The following is a 24,658-nucleotide window of genomic DNA, read 5'->3' as shown; positions in this document are numbered from 1 at the left end:
CATTGTTAAACACCAGATGAAGTCGTAGGCTGTGTTTATGGTCCATGTTGTGGGAAAAATAAATAGCTCTAAACATTAGAATCTGACAGCACAGCAAGATGTTCATATCATGAGAGGCACATGGGAAGTGAGACCAACTAGAGAATAGTAAAATTTTATCTTTCTCTGTTCATTCTGGGTATATAATTATTGAGCAGAATTGCAAGCATAATCTACATGGTTTAAATTATTTTTTTCTTGTCTTCACATTGTTGAATTCACATTGTGGGTGTGCTCTCTACCCAGAGGTATTTTCCCTAATCCAGTTTTCAGTAAGCCTTTACCTTCTTCAATCATTGAAAGTGCCAGTATCTGCCTGTTTTTTTCTTGTATGACTCTTATTCTTTAGAATTTACTTTTTTTTTTTTTAAAGATTTTATTTATTTATTTGACAGAGAGAGAGAGAGAGAGATAGCGAGAGCAGGAACACAAGCAGGGGGAGTGGGAGAGCAGGGAGCCTGACACGGGACTCGATCCCAGGACCCTGGGATCATGACCTGAGCCGGAGGCAGACGCTTAACGACTGAGCCACCCAGGCACCCCTAGAACATACTCTTTAATTAATATTCTCCAGGTTACACATTTTGACCCTAAATCACATAGGAAGAGCAAAAACAACTTTCATTTAAATAAACTTGTTGGACGGCATCCAAGGAGAAATTGTTTCCTTGGGTAGTTTTGCTCACCGCATTAGATCCTACATTCTCAGGGCAGTTGCTATCTTTCCTAATCTAACAAAATTTTTTGTTTTATTTATATTTATTTTGTTACTCCACCCTTTGCTTTGGGTGCTTTAACAGTTCAGGGTTTTGATCTGATCTTCAAGAGGAATTTGAGGTTCATTCGAATAAGATAGACTAGCTTGAGGTAGGTGTACCTAAAAGAATTGAAGGTCAACCCCCTGCCCCCCCCAAAAAAGGAAAGAAAACAGAGGGGAAGCTTGTGGACTTTTTTTTTTTGCCAGGATGATTTCTAAAAGGTGGTTGACTCTTTGACTTCAAAAACAATAATAAAAGCCAGCATGTGCCTACATTATTTTGTTTAAACACTTAACCCTTTAAGGTAAATATTTCCATTTTTCAGATGAGATTTAGGCATAGAATGGTTAGTAACTTGCTAGAGACTCACAGCAGTAATGGAGTTGAAGGGATTATGTCAGGAGGTTTGAGTCCCCTGAGAAGGGAATTCCAAACTTCAGGAGATGTCCCATTTGAGAGGTTAGTAGGATTGGAGTAAAGAGTTTCTATGGCCCTGAAGTAAGAATTTAACCAGTATTTCTGTATTGCCTTTAAGGAAGAGACAATAAGGTATATTTTTATCTCTGTTGGGCATAGCCTTTGACAGAAGAGAAAGAAGGATAGTGATATTTTATTTGGATGGTGTGATCGGGGGGACTTAATTTCTCTGTGTATTACTATTTTCAATAGGGAACATACTGTAAAAATCAGTTTAATTGAGCTATAACTTATATACAATATAAGGCACATATTTTTACTGTACAATTCAGTGAGTTTTGGCAAATGTATATCTCCATGTAACCAACACCCCAATCAGGACATAAAACATTCCATCACCCTAGAAAGTTTTTTCTTGCTCCTTTGTCATCATTCACCCCTCTCTCTTGCCATAGGCAACCAGTGATCTGATTTTTGACATTATGGATTAGTTTGTTCTAGAACTTCATATAAACACAATTGTATAGTGTTACTTTTTTGTATTTGGCTTCTTTTGCTCATCACATTTTCCCTCTAGCATTTTTTTTTTTTAAAGATTTTATTTATTTGACAGAGAGACAGCGAGCAAGGGAACACAAGCAGGGGGAGTGGGAGAGGGAGAAGCAGGCTTCCCGCTGAGCAGGGAGCCCGATGCAGGGCTCGATCCCAGGACCCTGGGATCATGACCTGAGCCGAAGGCAGACGCTTAACCGACTGAGCCACCCAGGTGCCCCCCCCCTAGCATTTTTTGTGAACATTTTCAAACATGAAAATTGAAAGAATTGTACAGTGAACAAACATTTCCCCCTCACCTACATTCCACAATTAACAATTTGCTGTTTTTGCTTTATCACCTGTCCATCTATTCATTCCTCTAACTATCCTTCAGTCAAGCTTGCCGCTGTTTGGTTTGTATTGTGTTCTTAAAGTAAGTTGCAGGTATCAGTGCATTTTTTCCCAAACAAAATCAGCTTCCGTATCATTAACTAGAGTTGAATATTTGTTTACAGTTCTTTGTTTTTACTTTTTTTTCTTTTCCATGCATGCTCAAGCTGGGGGAGGGGGGCGGAAGGAGAGGGAGAGAATCCTAAGCATGCTGGGCATGGAGCCTGACTCGGGGCTTGATCTCACCACCCTGAGATCATGACCCAAGCCGAAATCCAGAATCGGACACTTAACCAACAGAGCCACCCAGGCGCTCCTACAGTCCTTTGTTTTTAAAGTAAAATTTACATATAGTGAAGTGCACAAATCTTAAGTGTACCATTTGTTGTGAAGTTCTGCCAAATGTATGTTTGTGTAACCCAAATCTTTATGAAGAAATAGAACATTAACCAACACTTCAGAAAGTTCGGTTGTGTACCTTGCTCGTGTACCTCGTATTCAGTAGTCTCTCCTGTCCTTTGATTCTTTGTAGAACACTAATTTTAAGTTGTTTTCACCTTAGATTATTAGGTTTGCCTGTTCTGGGACTTCCTGTATCTGGAATCATATACTTCATGTCTGATTTTTTTCCCTCAGCAGGATGTTTTTTTTGTACCCATAATGTTACTTGTATCAGTAGTTCCTTCTTTGTTGTTTTGCTGCTGCTGTTTGGTATCCTATTGTATTTAAAAATTGTAATTTTTTTTTATATATCATAATTTGTTTATTCACTTGTTGGAGATTTGTTTTTCCCAAATTGTTGGTTATTATGAGTAAAGCTATGAACATTCACATACAAATTTTTTGTATACCTGTGTTTTCAAACCTAGATGTGAAATTACTGGATCATAGGTTAGATGTATATATGACTTAAGCTACCAGAGAGCTCTGTGTAGAGTTCCAGTTGTGCCACATCCTTGTTAACGTATGGTGGTTTTGGTCTAAGAGTTTTAGCCTTTTATTGGGTGTGCAGTTGTATCTCATTGTGGTTTTAATTTGCATTTCCCTGATTACTAGAGATACACAGCATTTTTTCACATAACTCATTGGCCATGTGTATGTGTTTTGAGAAATGTTAAAAATCATTTGTCTATTTTTTTGTGTGGAATTGTCTTATTAAAATGGAAGAGTTTTGCATATATACTGGATTCAATTTATATATGTGTTTATATATACATATAAATTACACATAAATGCAGTTTTCTTTGTATTTAGTTTGCTACCTTGCCTTTTGTTTTCTTCTTTTTTTAAAAGATTTTATTTATTCATTTGAGAGAGAGAGAGAGAGACAGCACAAGCAGGGGGAGCGGCAGAGGGAGAGGGAGAAGCAGACTCCCTGCTGAGCTGGGAGCCTGACATGAGCCTTGATCCCAGGACCCAGAGATCATAACTGGAGCTGAAAGCAGACACTTAACCGTCTGAGCCACCCAGGCACCCCATTGCCTTTTTGTTCTCTTAGTGGCATCTGTGAAGAGCAGATTTTCATTTTGGTAAAGTCTAGTTTATCCATTTATAAAAAATGGGTAGTGCTAGGGGCTACCCTCTGGCTTGGCTCTGTTGGTAGAGCATGTGACTCTTGATCTTGGGGTCATAATTTCAAGCCCCACGTTGGGTGTAGAGATTACTTAAATAAATACATTTTAAAAAATAGGTAGTACTATTTGTGTTCTACGAGCCCTTTGCCCATGGTATGATTACATACAGTTTCTGCTATGTTTCTTTTAGAAATTTAAGGTTTAGCTTTTAGGTCTAAGTCTCTGATCCATTTTGAGTTAATTTTTTTGTCTGATGAGTGGTGTAGAGGTTAAATTTTTCCCACATGGTTCACCAGTTGTTCCACCACCATTTGTTACTATTCCTTTCCTATTATCTTGGCACTCTTATTGAAAATTACTTGATGATATGTTTGAATCTATTTCTGGACTCTCCAGTCTATCCTTATGCCAGTAGCACCCTGTTTTGTTACAGTTGTGTTTTAATCTGTCATCTTGCTCTGTGTTTTCTATTTGTCCCATCTGTTCTCTGTCCCTTTATTTTCCTACTCATGTTTCCTTTGGGCTTTAGTTTTTTAGTTTTTTGGGTTTAAAAAAATTTTTTTTGTATTACATTTTATTTCCACTGTTGGTTTATTAGCTATATTTTATTTTTTATCTTTTATGGTTGCTCTAGGGTTTACGCTATGCATCTTTAACTTTTCACTGTCTGTCTTCAAGGAATAATAGACTATTTCAGGGGTGCCTGGGTGGCTCAGTAAGTTAAGCATCCGACTCTTGATTTCAGCTCGGGTCATGATCTTGGGGTTGTGAGATTGAGCCCTGCATTGGGCTCCATGCTGAGTGTGGAGCCTGCTTGAGATTCTCACTCTCCCTCTCCCTCTGCCCCTTCCCCACTACTTGTGTTTTCTCTCTATATAAATAAATAAATAAATTTTAAAAAATAGACTATTTGACATATGATAGAAGAAACACCCAACATCCTACATCTCTTTGCTCCACTCCTGTGCTTTGTGTTATTGTCGTACATTTTACTTTTTTTTTTTTTAAGATTTTATTTCTTTATTTGACAGAGACTCAGCGAGAGAGGGAACACAAGGAGTGGGGAGTGGGAGAAGCAGGCTTCCTGCCGAGCAGGGAGCCCGATGCGGAGCTTGATCCCAGGACCCTGGAATCATGACCTGAGCCAAAGGCAGACGCTTAATGACTGAGCCACCCAGGCGCCCCTGTCGTACATTTTACTTTATATGTTATTAGTTTTGGGAGGATTTCTTCGTTCAAATTTTGAGGTTATAGCTAGAGAATAATTGTGAGGTTATCTCTGTGAGAGAAGATGCTAGTAGAACTCGCTTTATTCCATTCTACTTTTATAAAGTGACTGGACAGTGATGATTTCTGAAAAAAGTCTTTAAAATTTGATAAATTCAGACCAGAAAATTTTGATATATGAGTCTGAAAAAAGATGGTTGTATCATTTACTCTTTTTATGGAACTCGACAAAGAACTTGGAGCATTTGTGACCGAATGTCTCTGAATATTACCCAGTTATTGACTTTAGGCAAATTATTCAGAGAAAAACAACAAAAAAGTGTCTCCCCTGTGTCTTTTTTTTTTTTTTTTTTAAGATTTTATTTATTTGAGAGAGAGAGATTGCTGGCTGAGCATGGAGCCCAATGCAGGGCTTGATCCCAGGACCCTGGGATCATGACCTGAGCCAAAGGCAGACGCTTAACCGACTGAACCACCCAGGCGCCCCTCCCCTATGTCTTTATCTGTATATAAGCTAACTCTAGTTGTAGTATTTTATATTTATTAAAGTGTTAGTTTTTAACATTTTGCTAATTATCCTAAGCTTTTATTTTTCAGGTCTTGATTTTGTCATTCAATGTATATGTGATCTCTTTTCAGCTTTGTGTCATTTGGGGATGTGGTGAATATTCCATTTATGCCTTCATGTGAAACCATGGCTAAAAACAGAGTTTGGAATGCATTTTGTAGGCTAATTTTTAATTATACACCTCATTTTATATTGCTGATTATTGATACATTTCTAGTCAAGTTTTGGGATTGATCTTTATTCCATTTTAGCTTTCAAGTATATTATAGCTTATAATTCTTCTCTTAGTACTGAAGGTTAATGAAGTTGAGACTGTGCTACCTCATGCGAGAGGGAAGGACCTTAATGTTGAAGATTATGGGAGAACATAGAGTTTTAGTTATTGTAGATTCCTCATTGCTCCCTCTATTATTAAATTGAAACAAACTCTGGGGGAAATTTGGTAATTCTTTGGAACTTTGTTTTGTCTTTCATATACTGAAAAGTATCCTAAGAACTCATTTCTTCTTTTTCTTCCTACCAATAATTCTAGACAAATAGTTCTTTGAAGTCGAGTGGCATCTTTGAAGATTTTGTGTCCTCTATCAGAAGATCATATGTTGTCTTTCAGTCTTTCAGATAACTGGTTTTGTGCATTTGTATCTGTACTTCATCATTAAATATGTGACTCATTCAGAGATCCTCTGCCGTGGAAAATAGGGTGACCAAGTCTCATTTCTTCCCATTTCACTCTTTTTCCTTTTGTTCTTCCTGGGAAAACCTTCCCCGGTCCTCTCTCCCCTTCAGAACTGAATTAGGCTCTACTACAGTTTGTTTCAGTGCACACCTCTATTATAACACTTACTGTATTTTAATTACCTATTGATATGCTTCCCTGACTGCTAGACTCTAAGGACACTTTATGTCTTATTCATCTTGTATTTACAATATTTGGGATAGTCTGGCATATTTAAGATATTCAGGAAATGTTTATTGCATGGTGTATTAGTTTGCTAGAGCTGCTGTAACAAAATACTTCAGACCAGGTGGCTTAAACAACAATGAACTTTTTTCTCACAGTTCTGTAGACTAGAAGTCTAAGAACAGGTATAGTCAGGTTTGGTTTCTCCTGAAGCCTCTCTTCTTGGTTTGCAGATGACTGCCCACCTTCCTGCTGTATCCTCACATGGTCTTTTCTCTGTGTCTGTGTGTCTCCAGATTTCCTCTTCTTAGAAAGGATACCAGTCAGATTGGATAGAGCCCACCATATGACCTCGTTTAACCTTAATTGCTTCTTTAAAGGCCCTGTTTATACTCATATTCGAGGTGCTAGGGGTTAGTATTTCAACATACGAATTTTGTGGAGGGGGGCACACTTAGGTCCCTAACACATGGATACTTTGATCTTGCATATGTTCCAGCTGAAAGTGTTTTCTTATGGGCCAATACCAAACCAAGATCGTCAGAGTTGGAACCAAAGATTTCCTAGCTTGGATAAGAACATGTGGCTTAATTTTAATATTTTGTCTTAATTCCCACTTAGATAATTGTACTATTTAATGATTAAGATCCTGTAACTTTTAGTGCTTTGAAGTGTACTGCCTAGCTGTACTCATTTAATAATAGGTTTTCTTTACTTTATGTCACAAAAAATGAATAAAATACACACATACACACACTCCTGGGCACATGTGTGCTTTGTGTACATACTGGCTATGAATGCATGATTATTGAACATTTTAGCCCAAGAAATACATGTTTATTTGCCAAATTCCCAGTGGTTATTTGGAAAGGATTCAGTAATTTCTCTATAGAAATTCCATGAATTATACATAATTTCCCAGTGTATACAGAGATACATGCCTTGCTATCCCATTTGAGCGACCAGATAGTTTTTTAAGCTTTTTCTTTTTCTATGGTAGCTCCAGCTTTAGATTTCCCTCTCCCCTAGTAGTCCCGTGTAAGATTTTTGGAGATATTGGCAGTAGTGAGGGGCTGGTGACGTTGGAGAGCAGGATAAGCTCCGTCATCACTCATCTGTCTCCTCCCTTTTTAGGGATTTCCTTGGGAGAAATTTGCATATAATGCCCTTACCTTAAAAAAAAAAAAACCACTTTTATTTTATAGTAGTTTTACATTTACAGAGAAGTTGCAAAGATGGGCGCCTGGGTGGTTCAGTCGGTTAAGCAGCTGACTCTTGATTTCAGCTCAGATCATGATCTCAGGGTTGTGAGATAGAACCCCTCATCGGGCTCCATGTCAGGCTCCACACTGAGCATGGAGCCTGCTTAAGATCCTCTCCCTCGCCCTCTGCCCCTCCCCACTTCTAAAAAAAAAGAAAAGAAAAACAAGTTGCAAAGATAATACATAGAATTCATATGTACCCTTCACCCAGTTTCCTCTGTTGTTGTTGTTTTTTTTTAAGATTTTATTTATTTATTTGACAGAGACAGACACAGCGAGAGAGGGAACACAGGCATGGGGAGTGGGAGAAGGAGAAGCAGGCTTCCCACAGAGCAGGGAGCCGATGTGGGGCTTGATCCCAGGACCATGGGATCATGACCTGAGCCGAAGGCAGACGCTTAACCGACTGAGCCACCCAGGTGCCCCAGTTTCCTCTGTCGTTAACATCTTACCTATCCTATGTCCCGTCGCAACTAAGAAACCAACATTGGTATATTACTATTAACTGAACTCCAGATGTTATTTGAATGTAATCTCCTGTGGTTTCAGTTTCTCAGTTTTTCATTGTTTCTATGATCTTAACAGTTTTGAGGATTGTTCATCAGATATTTTGTGGAATGTCCCTCAATTTGAGTTTGCCTGATGTTTTTCTCACTGGTTTGACTGGGGTTGTGGGTTATCGGGAAGGGTCCCACAGAGGTAAAGTACCCATTAGCAACATGAGTTACAATATTAACCTTGATCATCTGGCTAAAGTACTGTTTGCTCCACCTTAAAGTTACTCTCCTTTCCTTCTTAATCCTTTCTTTGGAAGTAAGTCACGAAAGGGAGATGAGTTGTTAAGCTCTACCTCCTGGAAGGGATGCATCTACACAACTCATTTGGAATTCTTCTATGAGGAAGGTTTGTCTCTTTGCTCCTGCTTATTTATTTAGTCATTTATGTCAGTATGGATTAATGGAATTTATTTTATATACTCTGGGGATAGAATCCAGTTACTAATTTATTAACTTGTTGCTACAGTTCTATTTTTAGCCATTGGGAACTCTTTCAGGTTGGCTCTGGTGTCTCTTTGACGTGCCTCTGTCTGTGTGTGTGTGTGTGTGTGTGTGTGTGTGTGTGTGTGTGTATGTTTTCTTTACTTTCTGGCACTTTCTGCTCCAGGCTCATCTTATATCTTCCTTGCCCCAAGTTAGAAAGCTTTAAAGGGGATGCCTGGGTGGCTCAGTCAGCTAAGCATCTGACTCTTGATCTCAGCCCAGGTCTTGACCTCAGGGTCATGAGTTCAAGCCCTGTGTTGGGCTCCGTGCTGGGCATGGAGCCTACTTAAAAAAAAGAAAGAAAGAGGGGCGTCTGGGTGGCTCAGTCAGTTAAACGTCTGCCTTCAGCTCAGGTCATGATCTCGGGGTCCTGGGATCGAGCCGCACATTGGGCTCCCTGCTCGGCAGGAAGCCTGCTTCTCCCTCTCCTACTCCCCCTGCTTGTGTTCCCTCTCTTGCTGTGTCTCTCTCTGTCAAATAAATAAAATCTTTTAAAAAAAAAGCTTTAGGAGGAATGTATGCTTGTTTTAGGGGCAGGCAAGTAGGGAAAAGTCCTTAGATTCTTGTTTTATTTTAAGCCCCCCAAAACGAACTCTTTTTTGGATGTCAGGAAACCTGCCATGGACAAACAGCAGCTGTATTTGAGAACTTAGGCTAACAAAAATTTCCATCATCATCATCATCACCATCATCAATCACACTTGTATCATCATCAATAATATTAGTATTATTTTGCCATAACTACTATTATTCCAGCCTTACGTCTCTTTCCCATAATGCTGGCTTTTCTTTTTTCTTCTTAATCATAGAAGTCACTTACAAATGATTTGTAGACTGTCAGGGCAGGTAAAAAGATGAGGGAGATTGGAACCTTTATCCAGTTGCTTTGGCTGGAGTTTGGTTCCAAGTAATGGAAATTGGAGCTTTTAAATGTATTTCTGCCTTGAAACTTGATTAAACGTTTTAGAAAGTGAATGGACCTGGGTTTATTGCTGAATTCTCTTGCAAAATCAGATATGAAATAGCAACTGCAGCTCTATGAAAGGTTTTAATTCAAACAGCGGGAGTTTGTCCTTGTCACAATGGCGAAATAAAGAGCCAGGGATATTCACAAGTTTTCTGAACTTCCTACTTTCTTATCCTTTAAAAATCTGTAGTTCAGCCTTATCCTCCTACTTATGTTTAGCTTCAGATTTTAGGATCAGTAACCACTAGGGACCAAAGGTTGTAAATAACAAACCTGAATGTCTATTTTTTAAAAAATTTGGTTATTTTGTTTTATAAACTTTAAAGAATAAAAATAAATAAAACATTATAGATAAGATAGAGAAGTCACCTATATTTTCCTTATCAGTTTGAGGAAACACTGCATGTTATGAATATAGTTTCATATTTTGCAAGTATTTTGTGTATTTTAAAATTTTATTCTTTTACTACTTTTATGAATTTATATGCAGTTTTTTTGTACTATCAAAATTTTCATCTTTTGTATATTTTCAATAAAAACTGAGATAATATTGTTAGTCACAGTTGGCATGTTTCCTGTTAAGCAACTAAAAACTTATTAACCATATTGTTGTAAATATGCCTAAAACATGTACGTGTTTATTTTACTGAGAACAGTCTGCTTTCTGGATGGCTCAGAATTATGATTCTGAACATCAGCTTTTATTCTGTGCTATATTACAGTGTTGTCCTCAGAAATTGTTCACATAAAATTATTTAATCTCAGCAAACTGAATTTTTTTTAGCTATTGGGACAAACGCCTTAGTTCTTCTGTCTCTTATCTGTTTTTAGGTGCTGCCACTAATATTCTTTCTGTTATACTTGGTATCCAGACAACTAAGCTTATAGAATTATATGTAAAATAAAATAGTCTCTGAATATTGAATTGCATGTGGCCTTTCTGACAAGTATTTTGATCCTTTAGAGAATTATTTTTCTGTAGGCTATGTTCCTGAGAGTTGAGTTGCTGGAAATCTGACTTCCAAAGGAATAGAGTATTTATTATTGCCTTACAAAAAAGAGAAAAGAGGAGTTATTTGAACAGTAGGATAAGACTTGAAGAGTATTTTGTGCAAGACGATTATAAGTAACTGAATTATGAAAGATACCTTATTTTAACGTGAATATTTGCTTGGGTGGGAGTATAAAGTTGAAAGCCAAGTGTGATACCAGCAAAAAGCATTCATTCCAAAACAGCAATTTTGTAGGGTTCTGCAGTTTGTGATTCTAGGTTGGTTGGTTTTTTTTTTTTTTTTTTTTTTTTTAGAGATTTTATTTATTTATTTGACAGAGAGAGACACAGCGAGAGAGGGAACACAAGCAGGGGGAGTGGGAGAGGGAGAAGCAGGCTTCCCGCCAAGCAGGGAGCCCGATGTGGGTCTCGATCCCAGGACCCCAGGATCATGACCTGAGCCGAAGGCAGACGCTTAACGACTGAGCCACCCAGGTGCCCCTCTAGGTTGATTGTTGAGCAGTGTTCCGAAAAAATGTTGAAAGCTTCATGGTCATATTATGGTATTTTGGCTCAAGTTTGTTGAATCTGGAGATGTAGTTCTTGATTTGATAGAAGAGGCCTGCCCTCCCTTCTTTCCTCTCTCCCTCCCTTCTTTCCTTCCACATAGGGAGAGCAGGTACAAAAGAATATGAAGTAATGCTAATCCATGTAATAACTGATTATAGTGGCTTGTGGTTGGGCTGCTTTAACAGCATAAAGTTGCCAGTTTAAGTCCTTTTTGAATGGAGGGATGCTGTTAATCTAAAATACCTTTTCCAGTACAGTGTGGCATAGTTGGTAAAGGTCCTGATATAAATTGAAAAGTTAGAGATTGGGTAAAGGGAAGTAAGATGTTGGAGTTTTTTTTGGTAGCCTCTATCTTCTATAAAGTAAGAGGCAGAGTTAGTAATTTGCTTAAGATGAGAGGATGTAAAAGGAGGAGAGGGCTTGAGGAAATAAGTATTTGAGTCCTTTACTATGAAGAAGGAAAGAATTACCAGGTAGTTATTCGCTTAGTTCAGGTTAAAAAATTTCTTTCAGTTAAAAATATTTGGTACTGGTTAGGATGATTTAAAAACCATAGCATCAACCTAAAAGCAAAGGCAGGTGGTTTAACTGTTACAGAATTACTGTTTGAAAGAGTGCTTACAGAAGAAAGGGATGAAGAATTTAAAGCAGAGCTTTAGCTGGTATACCATGATTGGGTTGCAGGTATGTGGAGATACTGATCCCTTCAGCCTTCAAGACGTCAAGAGAGGGTCTGGATGGCTGGAGTCCCAGGGCTGGCACCTTGTAGATGCCTTATCTACCCTAAGTGCCCAATATATATAATATTCTATGTGTATCATGATATAAAAAATAGTTAGGAAATACTGATTCACAGAGCTGGTGAGAGCAGTACTGAGGTGAATTTCTGAGTATTTGCTGGTTAGTCAAAATGTGAAGTCAGGAGTGGATTAATCAACAGGGAGAATAGCGTCCAGGGTTTTGCCTTCTCAGATCTTCTGTCTCAGACTTTGTTACTATTTTCTTAATTTTTTTTTTCTTGCTGCCTTTCTTATGGCAGATACCCTACCATACCATACTCTTTTAGCTCTTTACTCTCTATATTCAGAACTTCACTTTTATGAAAGTAGTTAATTTATTGACTATAGTGATTTTATTTTCCTCCAAGTAGATAATGCTAAAATCTGTATTTCCAGACCTGATATTATAGGCATAGTCCCATCTTGTTGTCTTATTATTATTTCAAAATATCCAAAATTGAATCCCTGCATTCTCTTTACAAGTAACTTCATTTCTGACAGTGACTTAACGTTTCTTCCAGATATCCAATCTGTCTGTGTCGCATCTGCCTTTGGCTCAGGTCATGATCCTAGAGTCCCAGGATCCAGCCCCGCATCACGCTCCCCGCTCATCCTCTCATGCTCTCTCTCTCTCTCTCAAATAAATAAATAAAATCTTAAAAAAAGGAAAGAAAAAGACCCCAGACTTGGCATTGGCTTTTTATTCTTCTTTGCTGTTTCGCTATCTTATTTCTTTGTCTTAAAAGACTCACATTTGCATATCCTGCCTTTTCCTTCACTTCACCCTTCTCCCCCTAAAGGTGCCTTTTTGGGGCAAAGCTTTCTCCCCAGTCTGTCAGACTTTCCCTCAAGCCCGCTCTTGTTAGCACCTCCTCAATTAAATATTTCTAAATTGTGTGTTAAGCAAAAGCATAGAATTCTTCACTTCTTGGTGAAGAAGACTCCAGCTTATTCTCTCCCACTAAAACAAAATAAAAAAAATCCACATCCCAAACATTTAGAGTATTTAGATACTGCCATTTCTTGCCGTTGTTTGAAATGAAGGGTTTTCTCTGCCTACCATCACCTTGTACATCTTTCATGGTTTGACTTGGATATCATCTTCTCTATAGAGCCTTTCCCAGAAACACCAGTTGCTTTCTCCTTTGTGTTCTCATGGAGGGTACTTTTTATTTATATCATTATTTATAGCATTCTATATTTTGGTTATATCTTTCTGTTGTGCTAAATTATGAACTTCTTGAAGGATAGGTGCCTGTATCTTATTTATATCTCTGCCCACGTATCCAGCATGCAAGGTAGTTTTCTGTAACCATTTGAATAACTGAGCATACACGATATCAGTCAAAACTTTTCATCTTTTTTAGCCCACCATAGTTTGGTTCCACTCTACCTACTTTAAATAATATTTCCTGCTTCTTGCAGGGATGTGCTCACTGTTTCATTGAGGTTGTTCTCTTCAGAGAGTTTTGTGTAAGCCACAATGATTTTTATCTTTGTATTTTTGATTTTGATTTCTCCTTCTTGAGCATCATTCAGCATACATGACTACTTATAAGAGAAAGACCAAGTCATTTTATGTTTTTCTTTCTTTTTTTCCTTTTTTAAGTAGGCTCCACACTCAGCATGGAGCCCAACATGGGGCTTGAACTCACGCTCCTGAGATCAAAACCTGAGCTGAGATTAAGAGACAGCATTCCACTGACTGAGCCACCCAGGCACCCCAATTTTAAATTATTGACAAAATTTAGTTCAAAATGTTAAATGTATTTCTGTGAAGATTTAAGATTTTGTTGAGCAGTATGGTTTAATTCTACGTTGAGCTCTTGCAGACTGGTAAAATTTGATAAGATAGTAGGTGTATTAAAGCAGATATTTCCATATACAAAAGTATTAATCATCTTTAAATTGCCTTCTATCCCTTTAAAAAAGATAGAATTCTCAATTCACTGAGTTCCAATCTCCAAGGAAACCTGGAGGCTACTTGAAGTTCAGTTTTGGAAACTGTAGGTTTAAGTAACAGTAATCTCTAAGAGTAGTTTGTAAATTTGAAGCTTTGAAAGTGGCAGATTGATTACTTGAAGGCTTATTAAGAATGAAAGATTGTGGAGGTTTGTTTTCCTTGTACATTATTTTTTTTCTTCTTACTGACACCTTTCGGTTAACCCAACAATACTAATTACTATTCTTTTCATGATAAATTATTACTTTCCAAGTATTAAAATTTCTTCATAAAGATAATCTCAGAAACAACATGCCTAGAATCATAGAGTGGTATCAATAATTAAAAAGCATAATCAACTGTCAAATCTGACAACTGTTCAAATTTGCCAACAGTCAGATGCCATCTGTCAGTTTCTACCCTTTTTTGTTATTAAGCCATCCAGGATTAGTGGTCATTTCTAGTCACTAAGGTGGAATTTTATGCCTAGTCAAGGTTCCCATAAAAATCATACTAGCAAAAAAAAAAAAAAAATCATACTAGCATATATTTGATTTGTGTAGTAATCTGCAATTAACAAAGTTGTGTCCTAGTCCAGTAGAAAAATAAAATATATTTTGTTCTTATTATTTTTTGTTTCTTTAAAAAATCCTTGTACTTTGATTTTATTTTTTTTATTTTTTATTTTTTTAAAGAAATTTTTCTTTTTTTTTTTTTTTTAAGATTTTATTTATTTATTTGAGAGAGAGAGAATGAGAGACAGAGAGCATGAGAGGGAGGAGGGTCAGAGGGAGAAGCAGACTCCCTGCCGAGCAGGGAGCCCGATGCGGGACTCGATCCCGGGACTCCAGGATCATGACCTGAGCCGAAGGCAGTCGCTTAACCAACTGAGCCACCCAGGCGCCCCTGTACTTTGATTTTAAAAAGGGGAAATGATTTAGAAAAAATTCAAACCACATAGAAATTGTAACACAAAAGTTGAAAGCTCCAAACCCAGTGCTATAAATCTCCCTCCTACAATCTCCGTCCCCAACTAAGTGTATATTTTTCTATATTTTCCCCATGCATATATAAACATAAGTTGTTTTACAAAAATGGATCATATTATAACAGACTTATTTGCAACCTGTTTTAAAAAATTATCTGTACTTTCTGTATCTGTTTGTACAGAACTTACCTCATTTTTAAAGGCTGCTCAGCAGTTTGTTTTATGGATATACCCTAATTTTATCTTAGTTGTGAAAATTAAAACTTAAATAAAAAGGAAAAAATACTTGAATCAGATTTTCCCTTTTACTTCTACCCTCCTCAGTTATACATATAGCTCTGTACAGTTATTATTATTTTTTTAAAGATTTTATTTATTTGTCAGAGAGCACAAGCAGGGGGAGTGGCAGGCAGAGGGAGAGGGAGAAGCAGGCTTCCTGCTCTGCAGGGAGCCCGATGCGGAACGTGATCCCAGGACCCTGAGATCATGACCTGAGCCAAAGGCAGATGCTTAACTGACTGAGCCACCCAGGTGTCCCTCTGTACAGTTATTTTTTATTTTTTATTTATTTTATTTTTTTTTTTTAAAGATTTTATTTATTTGAGAGAGAGAGAGTGAGAGAGAGAGTGTACAAGAGGGGGGAGCATCAGAGGAAGAAGCAGACTCCCCACTGAGCAGGGAGCCCGACGCGGGACTTGATCCTGGGACTCCAGGATCATGACCTGAGCCGAAGGCAGTTGCTTAACTGACTGAGCCACCCAGGTGCCCCTGTACAGTTATTTTTAATTAAATGTTGATTATTTGAAAGTTCCAGTGAACAAAATGGTGAGAAACTACATCAAAAACTATGAATTTGAATTAATCTTTAGTTTTAGTGTTTTTAAAGGCAGTAACATGTCCATGGTGATGGTGTTTATGTTTTATATTTTAAAAAAATTATGGCTTTTTTCTAATTTGTAACAAAGGCCATTTAGAGTCTTTGCTCATACAGAAATGAGGTGTTACTCCATTTATGAGGATTGTCTTTCACATCGTATTGTACAGTTCTGTAGTTTTTTGCATATGGAATCTTTTTTGGTTGATTCTTTTAGTTTTTTTTTTTTTGTGATAGAACTTATTTTATATAACAGATAATTAGCAGTATCTTTGTATTTCATATTTCATGTTGCAATATAAATCCCAGAGTCCAGGCTTCCATACCAGAAATGTTAGACATTGTATACCCTATGATTTGTAGTACTGCCTTCCTAACTAGTTGAAACGGAGTCCCAGATACTCTTCGGGCTTGCCAGGATTGAGACACCCTTCATTTTGCTACTGGTCATGATGACACCACAATCATGGTTAGAGTAGTAGACTCTGTATTGAACTCCACCTAGTTTGTACTGATAGGAGACCTAAGTAGATGTTAGATATGTTTTCCTTTGATGACTAACACTTGGGGATTTTAGAATATTTTAAACAAGACAAACAAGAATATCATTAGGTCATTGAGTAATAGAAACCTAATATTTGAGAGAGATTTATCTTTTTCCAAAAGTAGAATGTCTAGTATTAGAAATTAGGGAGCATCCAGCTCCTCAAACTTTAATCCTCATAGTAGAGGAGAATCTGTAGAATTATTTGTTTTCATGGATTTTGTGACAAAGACTATTGGTCCTTCATTTTTATACTTTAAGGTTCTGTAGGAACTGTTGATTGTATGCCCTTCGTTGACTCTGAGGATTTCATCTTTTTCTAGGTATAAGGGAAGATCTTTTTTTTTTTTTTTTAAGATTTTATTTATTTGGTAGAGACACAGCGAGAGAGGGAACACAAGCAGGGGGAGCGGGAGAGGGAGAAGCAGGCTTCCCACTGAGCAGGGAGCCTGATGCGGGGCTCGATCTCAGGACCCTGGGATCATGACCTGAGCCAAAGGCAGACGCTTAATGACTGAGCCACCCAGGGGCCCCTAAGGGAAGATCTTAAACGTATTTCTTATCTATGTAACTGCTCCTCTAGAAAAGGAATTAATAATAAGAGCCATTATGCCAGGTACTTTGCTAGGTACTCTCATTTAACCCTTTAAACAATTTTATGAGATAGATACTAGTATCCCAATTTTATAGACAAGGAATAGTCTTAGAGAGTTTAAGTAATCTGCCCAAGGTGACACAGCTAGTCAGGAGCAGAGTCAAGACTTGAACCCAGCTCTTTTTAGTACACAAATGAATGACATTTACTTTTGATTGACTATTTATTCTTTTTTGTTAGTGATCCCACTTAAATGTGGAAAATCACCTTCCCTGTTTGTCATTCAGTATCCTTTTTTTCATAATGTTTTTAGTTCTTAGATATGCTAGCTTTTTTTTATTATTGTAATGCCTCATTTTCTCTAGCTTCCTAGAATATTTTGACAATGTTTTATAAGATTTCTTAGTCTTACAGTCATCTTCTTGGTGAGTTGGTCAGTTAGCTAGTTCTCTTCCCTGTTGTTTGAAGTCAGGTTTGTACTTGGGGGGATAAAAACTTCATTCATAGAGTAAGCCTTAGCTGAGATAGTCAACCCATGGTGCTGTCTGTGCTTCTCAGTGGAGATAGTGATCCTGGGCATACCTCTCTTTAGGTAACTTTCAGAGTCTGACAGTTGTAAACTCCATTGTACTATACACCTTAATTCCTTTTAATATCTGGGCAATAATATTTAGAGCAGCATGGAATGGAGGATGTCCCTGAATCTCCTCATGTGGGTATCTCATGTCTGGTTCCTCTCAAGTTATTATCTCTATGGATATCTGTTTAGGTTAAAGAATAGAGTGAACATCTTTGGATTTAGGTCTCTAAATCTCTTCACTCTCCGTATAAATCATTCTAAAATTCAGTGACTTTTATTTTTTATTTATTTATTTATTTATTTAAAGATTTTAATTATTTATTTGACAGAGACACAGCGAGAGGGGGAACACAAGCAGGTGGGAGTGGGAGAGGGAGAAGCAGGCTCCCCGCCGAGCAGGGAGCCCGATGCGGGGCTCGATCCCAGGACCCTGAGATCATGACCTGAGCCGAAGGCAGACACTTAATGACTGAGCCACCCAGGCACCCCAAAAAATTCAGTGACTTTTAAATGCAACAGTAAGACTGACCATGTGACTCTAGCAAATAATATGGCAGTCCCCGTTATATTAGCATAGACCCATCCAGTGATACTCCTTGTTCTACCACCTCTTTACCCAAATGATATCAAGATTTTCCTTTGGTGCTGAGAAAAGAAATTCTGAGCTGTTCAATACAGAACTGTGAACAGATCTACGTGTCTGGAGGACTATGGATGGCAGAGAATCTTTGAAGGTTAAGAGAACTAGAATGCTAGTTTCCTTTGTTTTAAGATTTTATTTATTTGAGAGAGTGCGTGCACACAAGTGGTGGGAGGGTAGGGGCAGAAAGAGAGGGAGATAAGCAGACTCCCCGTTGAGCAGGGAGCCCACCTTGGGACTTGATCCCAGGACCCTGAGATCATGACCTGAGCCTAAGTCAGACGCTTAACCAACTGAGCCACCCAGGTGCCCCTCCATTGTTTTATAGTTTTAAAAATTTGCTAATATTTTGGAGTCACATTAAATTTCCCAATAATTTTTGCAAAACTGACATAGTAATAATTGTTTTCATATAGGTACTGTGTGTCTCTTTTTTTTTTTTAAACAAGAAGTTTATTTAAACAACAAGACGCTTGGGGCGCCTGGATGGCTCAGTCATTAAGCGTCTGCCTTCGCCTCAGGTCATGATCCCAGGGTCCTGGGATCGAGCCCCGCATCGGGTTCCCTGCTCCGCGGGGAGCCTGCTTCTCCCTCTCCCACTCCCCCTGCTGTGTTCCCTCTCTCGCTGTGTCTCTCTCTGTCAAATAAATAAATCTTTTAAAAATAAATAAATAAATAAACAACAAGACGTTTGACTTGAAGGGAAAGCTATCTAGGATTCATTTCTTTTAGAGTAATTTATCCCTACTTAAAGACAGATTGCCCTACATGTAACAGCTACGTACAAAAAAGTTATAAAATTGTCCTTGGTTTTACAATGATAAATGAAAAACATTAAAATTCTCCAATCGAACAAGGTATGCAAGGATTTTTATGTTGTTCTTTTTTTGTTAAACAGTGAGACCAAAGTAACTTACTGGAATATAAAGATAAGAGCTGACGGAGCGTGCCACTAATGGAGAGAAGGGGTATTTTCACAGAAGCAGTATTTTCCCCCATCCCATCTCCATTTGATGTCGATCAAAACATACCGTTGGCCATTTAGTTAAAAAAAAATGCAATATGCTTGTGCACATACATAGTTACTTTATGTACAATAAAGGAATGGGGAAGGGGAAAATGAAAGAATAGAGAAAACTATCCTGTAGTAGTCAGGATGTGGTGGAACCAAATTGCGGCTTTCTAATTGAGACTGTCTTCTTGGTCTGGAGGAACAGAGTTCTGGAGTAAAGTAGCAGGTTCCCTTTTTAGTAGACACCTCCTGTCTGCTGCTGGAACACATCAATTGCATCTTCATCCTCCATTTCCAATAGTTCAGCTGTGTCTGTTTCATTGATTGGCTGCCCATCAAATCGGAATCTGATCTGCCTCATTGACAAACCCTGTCATTCACAATAGGCTTTCATTAATTTACTAAGTGGTGTATGCCTCTTAATCTTAAACTGCACCACAGAACCATCCTGTCCCGCCAACTTCAAATTAATATGATCGTTGTTCTCAGTCTTGACTCCTTCCTTGGGGTTTTTTTGGCCATGGTGAGTGCTGGAGTCTCCTCAGCCGCCGCTTCACAAAAGAGGTACCAGGTCCGCACTGAACGAGCCCACAAGCAGCACCAGGAGCCGGTACTGTGTGTCTCTTGTTAAATGTTATACTGGGTATTAAATCTTCTCACCTCTATTGTGAGTGGTATTTTTTTTTCTGTAGTATTTTCTAATTAGCTACATGTAGATCAGGTTACCAGTTTTATGGAGGAGAAAATCTTTGTTTCCTTACTGTTTCTTTTTGTGATGAGTTTCTCTGTTTCAAGGACTTGTTGAACCCCCAAGTATAAAATATTTATTTTTATGTTTTCTGTGGTTCTAGAGCTGTTGTAACTGAAAATGGGGTTATGATAAATGTTCAAGTCTTAAACATTATTATTGTTACATAATTTTGTTACTATTACTCTCATTCTTCATATTCTCCTTTCTTTCCTGTCTTAGTGATTGACAGCACCATAATTCTTAGTTACCCCAGCCAGAAATACAGCAGTCATTTTTTAAATTTTACCCATTTATTGTTTTATTGATTAATGCAATTAAAAAATATTCATTGAGTGCCTACTATGTGCCAGTTGAGTTTTAGTTGCTAGAGATCGGGCAGTGAATGGGGCAGACAAGGTTCCTGCTTTCTTGGAACTCGAAATTTAGTGAGGGAACCCATACCATATACAATAAAAATAGGCTAACGAGACTTTAGTTATTGGCGGGTCAAGGACTTTACAAAAATCAGGATGTGATATTGAATGATGGAGAAAAGAAGTTGGTTCTTTAAATGGAGTGTGTGTTAGTACAGGTTCTCTGAGAAAGAGATGCCACGACAAGATTAAATGTGCAAGGAATTTTTTTTTTTTGGTTGTAAAATATACATCATATAAAGTTTACTGTTTTAACCATGTGTAAGTGTGTGGTTTGGCATTAAATATATTCACATTGTTTTGCAACCACCACCACCATCCATATCCAGAACATTTTTATCTTTCCCAACTGAAATTCTGTACCCATTTAACACTAACTTCCATCCCCTTCTCCCCCTATGCCCTGGTGACCACTGTTCCACTTTCTGTCTCTGAATTTGACTGCTCTAGGTAACTCATGTAAATGGAAGCATACGTATTTGTCCTTTTGTGACTGGCTATTTCACTTAGCTTAATGTCATCAAGGTTCATTCATGTTGTAGCATGTGTCAGAATTTCCTTTTTTTTTAAAGATTTTTTTTTTTTTAAGAGCAGTTTCAGGCTTATAACAAAATTGAGAGGGAGGTATATGAGAGACTTCTTATATACTCTCTGTCCCCATTATCAACATCAATCACCAGAATAGTACTTTTTTTTTTTTTTAACCAAGGATGAACCTAAATTGACTCATCATCATCACTCAGAGGTCTTTAGTTTACCTTAGGGTTCACTCTTGGTGTTGTACATTCTACGGGTTTGGACAAATGTGTAATGGTATATATCCTTCATTATAATATCAAACAGTACTTCACTGCCCTGAAAATCCTTTTTGCTTTACCTGTTTATTGCCCCCCAAACCCCCTCCCTATAACCACTAATATTTTCATTGTCTCCATAGTTTTTTGCCTTTTCTAGAATTTGATGTACTATAGTTGGAATCATTCAGCATGTTTAGCCTTTTCAGATTGGCTTCTTTCACTTAATATAATGTGCATTTAAGGTTTCTGCACATCTTTTCCTGGCTTGATAGCTCCTTTCTTTTTAGCACTGAATAATATTCCATTGTCTGGATGTACCACAGTTTATCCACTCATCTCCTGAAGGACATCTTGGTTGTTTTCCAAGTTGTGCCAATTACAAGTAAAGCTGTTGTAAACATCTAGTGCAGGTTTTTGTATGGATTCCTTCCTTTAAAAAAAAAAAAAAGATTTATTTTACTTATTTATTTTAGTGAGAGAGAGGGAGAGGATTTCAAGGAGACCCTGTGCTGAGGTTGGAGCCCCACTAATGGCTTGATCTCACGACCTTGAGATCATGACCTGAGCCGAAATCAAGAGTTGGACGCTTAACCGACTGAGCCACCCAGGTGCCCTGGATTCCTTCTTTTTAAGGCTGAACAATATTTCACTGTATATATACACCACATTTTGTTTATTCATTCATCCATTGATGGACTTTTGGGTTGCTTCCTCTTTTTGGCTGTTGTGAATAATGCTGTTGTGAACAGGTATGTCAAATATCTGTTTGAGTCCCTGCTTTCTTTTAGGGGCATACCTAGAAATGGAATTGCTGGATCACATGGTAATTCTCTGTTAATTTTTGGAGGAATTGCTACTCTTTTCCACAGCTGCTGCACCATTTTACATTTCCCAGCAGTGTACAAGGGGTCCAGTTTCTCCACCCCTTACTGATACTTGTTACTTTGTTTTTTAGATAATAGCCATCCTGGGTGTGAAGTAGCATCACATTGTATTTTTGACTTACATCTCTCTACTGATTAGTAACATCTTTTTATTTTTATTTTTTGTGTGGAGCCCAGTGAGGGGCTTGAACTCAACGACCCTGAGATCAAGACCTGAGCTGAAATCAAGAGTTGGACATTTAACTGAGTGAGCCACCCAGGCGCACCTCTTTTTATGTTCCTGTTGGCCATTTGTATATCTTCTTTGGAGAAATAATTACTCAGTTCCTTTGTCCATTTTTAATCGGGTTTTTGTTGTTGTTGAGTTTTAGGAATTCCTTATATATTCTAGATATCAATCCTTATCAGATATCTTATCAGATACATGATTGGTGAATATTTTCTTCTATTCTCTGGGTTGCCTTTTCACTGTTGGTATTTTCCTCATTGCACAATGTGCAAGGATTTTATTAGGGGGAAGTGCCTGTAAGAGAAAATGATGGCGGGAACTGGAGAAGACACCGTTGTTGGACTGCAGTGCAGGTCTGATCCTGAGTGAAGGAAGAGGAAAGAAAAAGTTGGTTCTGCCCCGAAGGCAGCCACTTAATGACTGAGCCACCCAGGCGCCCCTAATTTTTTAAGTTTTTAAGGTTTTTTTTTTTTTTTTTTTTTGAGAGAGAGTGAGTGAGAGAGAGAGAGATCATGGGCAGGGCGGAGGGGCAGAGGGAGAAGCAGATTCCCTGCTGAGCAGGGAGCCCAGTGAGGGACTTGATCCCAGGAGCCTGGGATCATAATCTGAGCTGAAGGCAGATGCTTAACCAACTGAGCCACCCAGGCGCCTAGGTGGTGACATTTAAACCAAGACCCACATAGTGAGCAGAATGTAGTTAGCCTTTCAAAAATCTTTGGGAAAAGCATGGTAGGCATGGGGAACGCAAAGTGTAGGTGCAGAGGAAGCTTGCCATGTTCAAAGAACAGCAAGAAAGAAGGCCAGTTTGACTGTAGTCTAGTGAATAGAGGTGAGGTGGTAAGAGAAATAGAGGGGCATTAGATCATAAAGGGTCATATAAACTGTGGTAAAGGATTTTGTTTTTGAGACATTTGGGAACCACGGGAAAAATTTGAGCAAGGGTGTAATATCTGATTTATATTCTTAGGATACACCAAGTTGCTATGTAGAAATGAATTGTTGGTAGAAATAAGAACAATTAGAGTCTGTTGCAATAGTACGGGCAGAAGATTATGATCATTTGGACTAGGATGCTAGCTAGTGCTGGATGTTTCCTATCCAAAGGTTAACAAACTCCTGGTAATTCATTATCTCTGGATTTTGTGCTTTCCCGTTCTAATCAGCAGTCCCTTATTGTCTATCCATGTATTTTTCTCATTTTATATAGCAGTAGCATCTTTACTGTTCTTTTCTGTCTTCAGTTTTGGCCCACTTCAATCCCTTTTTCACCCCGTTTTACCAGATGGTCCAACTGAAGTACAACTATAATGATACAACTTTGTAGTTTAAGATTTGTCAAGTTGTACCCTTTGTCTTATATTTTAGAATGGCCTGCCTCTTCTGTCCCCCACTACGCTGTTATTCCCTTTCCTGACTCTTATTTATCCTTCAAATTATGGATTCCTTCTCTAATTTCTAAGTGTCCCTGCAGTGTCTTCCTTTTGGTGTTTTGTAATCTGTATTTCTCTTTCTCCCCTGTCTGAATTCTTTGAGGGTTAGGACTATGATTTTAGTTTTCTAATGTCAATATGTGGATCAGTGTCTCTTGCAGCCCCTGAGATACATACCCTAGTGGACCTGCTGGAACTGTTGATTCAGTAAATGCAGTTTTTAGTGTTCTGTGAGTTTTATCCTGGAAGTTTTTTACATTATCCCATTTTCTTCTGTACTCTGATAACATTATATCTATAATTGTCTCTTCTAGGACCTTCAGTGAATTATCTGTAATGGTTTATTTCATCCTGATGCCCTTGGTCAACAAGATTTCAAATGAATCATTTGATAGCTAACAGTCTATCTTCTGAACATTATTGTCTGTTTAGGCTAGGTTGCCTTGATCATTTATCTTTTTTCACATTTTTATTACATCTGGCTTCCTTGTTTTTTTTTTTTTTAAGATTTTATTTATTCATGAGAGGCAGAGGCAGAGGGAGAAGCAGGCTTCCTGCTCCGCAGGGAGCCCGATGTGGGACCCTATCCCAGGACCCTGGGATCATGACCTGAGCTGAAGGCAGATGCCTAACCGACTGAGTCACCCAGGCGCCCTACATTTAGCTTCCTAAAAGAAGTTGAGTTTGGTAGTCTCCCAGTAGTTATCCTGACTGTAACTTCCTCTTTTCTTTCAAGATACCAGTCTGCAAGTTAATTTTTATTTGCTAATAAGTTTATCAAGGTTCCCTCATTCCTTTTCATAATTGAGTATATTGTGTGCTCCTACGTGTAAGAGCAGAGATCTCTCTTTAAAAAATTTAGTTTATTTTTTGGCATTTTGCTAATGTAGTTATGAGCCCAGAATGATGCCTGTTGGGCTGAAATATCTTTCTTGCTAATGAAATTTTGACTGTTCAGAGTA

General features: G+C 38.0%; 1 protein-coding gene and 1 pseudogene across 8 annotated transcripts in view; one reads left to right on the top strand and one right to left on the bottom strand.

The window, feature by feature from the left end:
* RNF111 (ring finger protein 111) overlaps window positions 1-24,658 on the top strand; it is a 118,166-nt gene that overhangs the window by 42,888 nt on the left and 50,620 nt on the right. The window lies entirely within an intron of this gene.
* LOC144382859 (small ubiquitin-related modifier 2 pseudogene) lies at window positions 18,871-20,215 on the bottom strand (annotated as a pseudogene).

Source organism: Halichoerus grypus, chromosome 8 (genome assembly GCF_964656455.1).
Source record: "Halichoerus grypus chromosome 8, mHalGry1.hap1.1, whole genome shotgun sequence".
Classification (NCBI taxonomy): Eukaryota; Metazoa; Chordata; class Mammalia; order Carnivora; family Phocidae; genus Halichoerus; species Halichoerus grypus.
Note: the sequence above shows the minus strand (reverse complement) of the source record. Positions and strands in the feature narration are given on the sequence as shown.